Here is a 9,140-nt window from a genome sequence, read left to right as displayed (position 1 = left end):
AAACTTCTATGCAAAAGGATGTTCAAAGAATGTACTTTGAGTGAGAGACATCACGTCTATGGAATTGTTTTGTAACAATCTCCGATAGAGGACTTCGTAATATCATTGGCAATAGTCTTTATGACTTTGGTGCAGTGACATTACGAAAGGATAAGTTGCATAGAATGTTAGAATCTAGCATATTCTATAAGTAACAAGAATTTGATATTCTTTAACTTATGAAAAACGGATTTGGAGTTGTGAAATGAGAAGGATTGGAAATGTGTTCAATGTGATCTATTTCACAAAGTAAGAACCATAGGTAAACATTGTGTGCATGCTAGGAGCATGGGACAAGTGTTGGAATTCAAGTAAGAAGTTGATTACCCGAAACGACAAATAATGAGTAATCGATATGGTGATAAATAAAAGGAGTTTTATTTATACTCAAAGGATTGAGGCCATATGGGATTAGTATTATTCTTGTGTTTCACATTTGCATGTTTTGACTTCCAGAATAATTGAGTTTATTAAGAATAATCGAATTATTCAAACGGGCCACAGTCGTTCATATGTTGGAAGTAGATATGAATGAAGACTGTCGTGAATTGGTGTGTGGATTGTCTAAAAGAGTATTAGACATAAGCAAATGTTTGCTACAACGTTCATGAGTGCTTATGAATGTGATTTGAGCATTGGATTAGACCCACGCTCACTTGGATCACTCCATGAATTGTATCACGAGTGATTGGTGAGACGATAACATCTTATATTCTTGAAACCGAGATGTGTGAGTTGTATCTTGCGAATCGGTTGCACATTGATAATATGTAAACGCACCAGTAACTTGGTGTTATAAAACATATTGTTGTGTGTGATTCGGTGCGTGAGTACAAGCAAGCATTGTATCAAAGTTTATCCGTTCCTTTTATCCAAAGTAGGATAAAAGCGATATCTTTGGGCCCCTCGATGGTTTAGTGATGACAAACGTAAATGCTCGGCCGGGCTAGGGCTAATTTGATTTGTTCAATTAGTCTGTCGTCATAAATCGGAAATCGAGATATAGTACAAAGAGAATGATTTGAAATCATATCTCATATGATATCTAGAATGGAGGAATATATGATCCCTTATCTTAAGGACACGCGTATCTGATATGATCAGAGTTGACAGCGGCTTTGGAAAGCTACAATTGCAGATCGGGATCCGAAGTCATACGCAGAATAGTTATTAGACTTATCCAAGTGGGAGACTGTTGGATTAATGTCTAAGTCCATAACTATTTTGGTATGTACTTGACCCGATGGTGCATGGTCCTTTTGGGTTGCCTTCACCAAAGCAACTTGATTGGAGAAATGAATAAAGAGAGAGAGGATAATATGATTTATTAATATGTTATAAGAATAATATATTAAAGGAGAAATCATATTTGTTTAATTAATATTGATCAATAATTAATTGAGAATTAATTTTGTGATCAAGTGTAATTAATTAAACTAGAGGGGCTGAATTGTAATTATGTGATAGTTACAAAATAAGGTAAGAATTATCTTATAAGTATGGTGAACGAATTTAAGGTTGGAAAGCCTTAGAATTCGAGTATGATAAGGATTCAAGGATTATCTTATTGGTTGCTTAATGGATAATCAACTAGATAAGGATAATGACTGAAACCCTATCTCTACACCTATATAAACAACCCCAAGGTCATGAATTCGGGTATCCCTTCCCAAGAAGTCCAAAACACGAATTCTAACCTCCCTCCTCTCTCTTTATACCTTCTCCACTTGCTTATGGTGTTTGTAAGCCATTAGAGGAGTGACACTTGTGACTCTCAGCTTTCCAAGGTCAATTCAAGGAGGAATTGGATTGTTATTGCTATATAACAATCAAGGTATGTTCTTAAACCTATTTACATGTGAATTCTGATTTCCATATGCTAGTATTAGGGTTCAAAGTCTTGGATTCAAAGTATGTACAATAGAGAAACCTAGATCCGAGCTTTAGGGTTTGTATGAGCACATAGGATGTCTTATGACCAAAACCCATCAGTTACATTACTAGTAAACTACCATATGGGTAGTTTAGGAAGATACTAGAACCATTACTAGAACGTGATATCATACAATGAGTCAGTTCATTCATGAGTCAATACTTGCTAGATAGAGAGAGAACACACGTTACAGCTAGCATACGCAGACCAGTACAGTACATTACTATACTATTACATAGATATGTTTACATGATTACATTTACATGAGTACACTTACATGAATACGTTTACATATATACGCTTACATGAGTACGTTTACATATATACACTTACATGAATACATTTACATGAGTACGTTTACATATATACACTTACATGAGTACGTTTACATAAATACTTTTACATGGATACTGTTACATAAAATTCTCCTTATCTTTGTTTTGTGATACATTCACATAATCGACGAGATAGATTGGATTTGTTATCCTAGTACCAAAGGATACTTTGCGGGATTAACCATTCCTAGAATCTCTGTTAGCTACAGAGGTAAAAGCACATCCACGGATGTCAACGGTTGATACCATTACAGGTATACTTTAAGGGACTAACTATTCCTACACCCAACTGTTAGCAACAGAGGTAAATGTACATCTACGGATGTCTTCAGTTAACACTGTTAGTTATCCTAGTACAAATAGATAATACTTAGGTTATTTATATTATTACCTTTATCTTATGACTCATTCACATAACCAATGAGGTGAATTATATTTGAGTATCCTAGTACCAAAGGATACAAATTCTTAGAATAATAATAATAGTAGCACAGTCAGGTCTTGGTAGAAGGCTATATTCAGAACAGTTAAGTCTTGGTAGAAAAATACATTCAGAACAGTTAGGTCTTTGTAGAAGACTCCCTATTATACTAGTAGGAATCATAGGGATTTCTAGGGTTTTTCAAACATTTACAGTTGTTTTACAAACATTTTCATACTTATACGAACTTTCTTTCAAAACAATTTCAAGTCTTTCATTACAAGTTTTACAAATTAAAGACACATTAATACTTATGAATTCACCAGCTTTTTGGCTAATACTCGCTTTCAAAATAACTTGTATTCTTAGGTCACAAATAGACAGGTACGACGACCAGGTTTTGTGAAGACGGAGCAGTTCACACTCGTCTTTTATTTTGATTACTCATATTATTGTTGTATACTATGAAAGAACACACTTGTAATTAAAATTATACTATTAATGCAATGGATGATGTTGTTGCTTGTTTACTACTTTGCATTGTTGTGATACTTACATGACGTCCTCCGCCCCAGAACGTTTCCGCCATTCTTGGTTTTGGGGTGTGACAGATTGGTATCAGAGCATTGTTTATAGTGAATTAAGTATATCAACCCATAAAAGATATACTAACTATAAATACATAGGGATTAAAAATACTCTGACCAAGAGTTTATACTTTAAGTAATAAAATATTTGATTGAGTATACGTGCATGCATTCATACTAAAATCCGTGTCACAATGACAAGAACAAAAGTATTACTATTGTTGAATATCACAGGTAAGCTCGCGGATGTATGGTCAGTCTTGGGAGTGGCATAGCCTAATCAACTATGCTGGTCCAAGGAGTGATTAGCATATGCCCGAGAATGGTTGTGATATCACAACAAGTCTAAAAACTTACCAACACCACCACAATGAAATACCATAGGGGTATTTGGTCTTACTATAAGTACTTTATACTTGAGAACTAAAGGAAAAGAGGATCTTCAGTACTAGGTCAATAGTTGCTAAGTGGATACATTAAGTTATATGTAACTAGGATGATATAGACTCAGAATCTGTGAAATTTTGCTTTACCCCTGTTCCTCGTGAATTTGGAGTTAAGGTCACTTATTCGAAGGCCTATCCTGTTGATTACATATAATCGGTATGCACTTTACAAATAGTGACGTAACTAATAAAGATCTTCTTATAATTATCTAGATAGTTCGTCTAAGGAAATACTTCTTGACCCCAATTCTCGCGTAGATAACATGGCTGGACTCCATCCCCACAGCAACCCGTACCTTCCGAACGAAGTCAATGCTGGATGGTTTGGAGAAAAACCAGAGAATGATCATCCTATCCCTTTGATGATGTTGTTGCTTGTTTACTACTTTGCATTGTTGTGATACTTACATGACGTCCTCCGCCCCAGAACGTTTCCGCCGTTCTTGGTTTTGGGGTGTGACATCGCCCTACAGCCTAACACATACGAAGATACAAGAACCGTCCGGAAAAATTAACGAACCACTCAGCAATGGAATGAAAAGACCAAGCTTCTCACCCTGGAGAGCTCCGGTCTTGTTCTTTAAGAGGAAAGACGAATTGTTTCATAGGTCCATCGACTTCAGAGACCTCGACAAGATTTCCATTAGAAATCATTACCTCTGCCTCGCATAGATGAGTCGGTTGACCAACCGCAAGGAACTATTTACCTTTCAGAAATAGACATGAGATCCGAATATCACCAGATACGAGTGTTAGTGAAGGATGTCCCGAGGAAAATCTTCCAAACTCGATACGGACACTACGAGTCCGTAGTGATACCCCTCGGATAGGACCAATATGCCCGTGGTATTCATGAACTTAATGAATAGGGTATGCCATCCTTACCAGGATCAGTTCGTTATGATCCTTGCGAATGACCTACTTATCTACCTTTGTAGTAAGGATGAGAAATAAAGCATCCACGACCCAACTTACCATGGGAACTCAGTAACCTACATTCTACCTTCCACATCTCGAACTTGAAAAAGTGTATGTTCGATGAGACTCTTGTTATCCCACTCGACGAGATCGAGATCAAGGAGAGCCTCAACTTCTTGGAAGAACCTGTAGAGATCTTGGACCGGGAGGTGAGGCAAACGAAGCAAAGTCGTATCCCGATAGTGAAGATTCGCTGGAACGCCAAGCGAGGACCGGAATTCACTTGGGAGCAAGAGGATCAGATGAAACTGAAATACCCTCGTCTTTTTATTTAGTTATTTGTAACCACTTAATTGCTTAAACTCTAATTTCGGGACGAAATTCTCTCTAACAGGGGGATGATGTGACAACCTGAAATTTCTAACTTATACATTCTTCATTTTTATCAAAGTTAGCCTCGTTTTGCTGTTTTATAATGAAGTTTTAGGTCTATAGGAGTGCTTGAGACTTAGTATAATCAAGATATGAGTCGTAGAATGGGTTAGTATGTGTGTAGCGTCACGAAATCGGGCCAAACACACCTAACAAGGTGTGTGCGGCCGCACACCCATCCCCAGCCGCACACTCTCCCATATATATACTACACTTGTCATTTTTGAACACTTTTTCACTTCTTCAAAGCTAGAACACGTTTTCTCTCAAGTACCATCCAAAGTTTCACGCCAAACTTCATTCAAGTGAGTGATTCATCATTTGTTTAGTTAATATGTGGCCTTAACTAGCCTTTCCCCTTGCCTTGATCCATGAAAACATCCATTTTTAGTCAAGAGCACGAAGAACACACACTAGTTTTGGACCTTAATCACCCTTTCAAGCCTCTATAACGTGTATACAATTATCATAACTTGATTATATGCTAAGAATAATTGATGATATGATAGAAAAACATGATTTTATCATGTTCATAAAGGGCGTGCGGACGCACACATCATGTTGGCCGCACCCACCCTTTTTAGGTCCAAAAGTGGTAATAAACTTTATATAAGGCTAAAGCATGAAGTAATAAACCTTCCTAGACGAGTCCTAAAGCCTTAAAATACGTTTTGGCACATTCCATAGGGAGTGTGCGGCCGCACACACCCCCTAGCCGCACACCCTGGCCGCACACACATAAATAATGTGTATTTTGACCATACACTCCCTTGTATAGCCATATACCCCTTATATGCAATCTTATATGGTTGTACCACTTCAAAATAAGTGTTTACTAGCCCCTAAGGTGGTTTCAATTCAATAATTAGTTGTTATAAGCACTAATTATATTCATATATGTATCATTATATGTTAAATAGGATCCGCATGTGTGCTCAAGTCTTCACTTGACACCTAGCATTCTATACAATTCGTTCATCCAAACCACTCACTACAGGTGAGTTCATACCCCCTTAATCAATGTTTTAAATGTTTTTAAATGCTTTTATGGGGGGATACAAGTTGAATCATGCTAGTTATTATATCAATCACATGTGATTAATAAGTAGCATACAAATGGATTTACTACTCTTTTAGCTATTTTACCAGACAGATCACTTCAAATGGATTTCCAAAACGTTTTTACTTGTTTAAATTTTTTTATCAAGCTGTCTTTCATACTGAATGTTTCTTTTCAAACTATGTTACAATTGTGTTTCAAACAAAGATTTCCTTATACTTTAAACTGTTCTTATCAAACAAAATGCTTTCAAATCGTTTTACAAACTGACATCAAGTCATCCTTTCTTAGTTACTAAACTTTTCAATGGTTTTACAAAACTTCTTTTATACTTTTATATTGTCAAATGCATGCCTATTTATGTATAGTTATATAAGTAATGTTTAAAGGACTTAGGAAGGCTAGCTCACTTTATCTCTTTTTCCTCGTTGGGATGTGGCTTTAGGGCATCGGTTATCCATCTGAAGGTCGTCTAAATATTAGTTATATATTATGTATACATATATAGACATAAAAGTTCTATCAGTCAATTCAATACCCTTGGGTAGCAAGGGTATACGTTCATGTTCATATGTACAGGTCATATTACTAGTAAACTACGATAGGCGTAGTTTAGGAAGTTACTAATACTATTACTAGAACAAAGAATCATACAATGAGTTAGTTTAGTACATTTCAATACTTGCTAGATAGAGAGAACACACAATACAGCTAGTACACACATTACATTTCAATACTTGCTAGATAGAGAGAAAACATGATACAGCTAGTACACATAGTACATTTCAATACTTGCTAGATAGAGAGAGAACACACAATACAGCTAGTACATGCAGAACATTACAATACATACAGGCTAGACAAAGGGAGACCATACAATACAGCTAGCACATTCATTACATATACATTATTACATTTATGTGAGCCACTAAACGGGGCATGGCACTACCTGCCATGACCGTTTTTGTATCCAGAATCTCCTTAATTGGGGAGCGTATGAGTTTGCGTATAGATCTATACTGGATTGACTATCCTACACCTTATTGCTCGCTACAGTGGGACTTGCAAGACTACGGGTGCCAAATGTCATTTCTTACGGCGTCTTACATCGTCGTTTTACTAGAGTCGGTAGCAGGATACAGGCTGATCACATGGTACTTTAAATTACAATTGGTTTAAGGTAGTTAGTACAACAGTAGTCACATATTACAATACTACAGTACTATAATATTTTTCCCATTACATTCACTTCGTGAACATTCACACGATGCACGGTAATGTAAAAACTATGTTTTTGGTTAATGGTAGTCAGATTTGGGAAAATACACACTCTTACAAGAGACACACACAGATACTAGATGCCTTGGTAGAAGGCTACTTTTAGTAGGAAACATAGGGTTTTCTAGGAGGTTCAAAACTTTTACATACTTACACTTCACATACTTACAAATACATTCTTACGAATTCAGACACTAAAATACTTATGATCTCACCAGCTTTAAAGCTGATACTCTCTTTCAAAATAACTTGTATCCTCAGGTCAACAGTAGACAGGTACCGATGCAAGATTTAGAGAAGATGGAGCTCGTTCAAGACTCGTCTTTCATTTTGATTTATACTTTAGTGTCTATTAAACATGTCAGAACACACTTGTATTAAAATTATATTATTAATGCTATGGATGATGTTGTTGCTTGTTTACTGCTATTCATTGTTGTGATACTGTACATGATGTTCTCCGCCCCATAACGTTTCCGCCGTTCTATGGTTTTGGGGTGTGACAATCATGAGGATGCTTTTAGGCATCTAGATGAGGTCAATGACATTGCAAATTATTTCAATGTCCCGAATGTTAATAGAGATACCATCTTGCTAAGGATGCTTCCCGTTACTTTTAAGGTAGCTGCTAAAGATTGGTTAAAAGCACTTCCACCTGGTACAATCACTACTTGGGCTCAGATGCGCGAACAATTTTTGGACCAATTTTGCCCACCATCAAAGATAGCTAAACTCAAGAATGCAATAGCCAACTTTGAGCAACAACCGGGGGAGTCACTATACGAGGCATGGGAGCGTTACAAAGGATTGTTAATGAATTGTCCTCAACATGATCTTAATGTTCAACAAGAGATGTCTATTTTCTATGATGGGGTCAATGTTATGACAAGGCAACTCCTTGATTCTCAAGGGCCACTGACAAAGAAAAATCCAAGAGAGGTCAAGGAGTTAGTTGAAGAATTCGCAAAAAACTCTCGTGAGTACCACAACCCAAGACAAGATTGAACAAAAGGCAGGTGGGTGCACATTCTGAAGAGATGGCTGCTATGATGGCGATGTTGAATAATATGGACTGAAGATTGACCCAAATGGATCAATCAATTCATGCAATAAGAGTTGGATGTGAAAGGTGTAATGGTCCACACTTAACTAATGATTGCAACTTGGATGAGTATGGGAACAAGAAGGCTCAAGTATGCTACTCAACTGGAGACAAGTATGATGAATATTAGAGAAAGCCAAAGAAGGAATGGCTGCCATACAACGAGTACAAGAAGCAGAAGGAGGAAAAATACAAACAGACTGGCAGGGGCTTCTACTAAAAGGAGCAACCCCCAGCTGAGAAGAAAGCTGATCTGGAGACCATGTTAGTTCGTTTCATGGAAGCTTCAGAGAAAGGACATGATGATATAGATGCAACATTGAAGCATCAAAGAATAATGATAAATGAGCATCAAACCATGATGAAAAATCAGCAAACAATGATGATTGACCAGCAAACATCATTAAGGAATCAGCAAGCCTCCATCTACAAACTTAAAGCTCAACTTGGTCAACTTACTACGTTGGTGAATGAGAGATTATCCCCCCAATTTCCCGAAAAGAATACTCATTCCCAAGTAATGATGATTGATATTGTAGAAGAGGCCATTTCTGAGTTCTTAGAAGCACTAGAGGAGGAGCCAAAGCCA

The 9,140-nt window shown here is 36.9% G+C and overlaps 1 non-coding gene across 1 annotated transcript; it reads right to left on the bottom strand.

Moving 5' to 3' along the window:
- Window positions 1-8,178: 8,178 nt before the first annotated feature.
- On the bottom strand, window positions 8,179-8,285 carry LOC145091110 (small nucleolar RNA R71). The gene has a single exon (XR_013701998.1). It is a non-coding gene; the product is annotated as a small nucleolar RNA R71 (small nucleolar RNA).
- Window positions 8,286-9,140: the final 855 nt, after the last annotated feature.

Source organism: Lactuca serriola, chromosome 2 (genome assembly GCF_051521515.1).
Source record: "Lactuca serriola cultivar US96UC23 chromosome 2, Lser_US96UC23_V15, whole genome shotgun sequence".
NCBI lineage: Eukaryota > Viridiplantae > Streptophyta > Magnoliopsida > Asterales > Asteraceae > Lactuca > Lactuca serriola.
The sequence above is the reverse complement of the archived record's forward strand: the minus strand, read 5'-3'. Positions and strand labels throughout refer to the sequence as shown.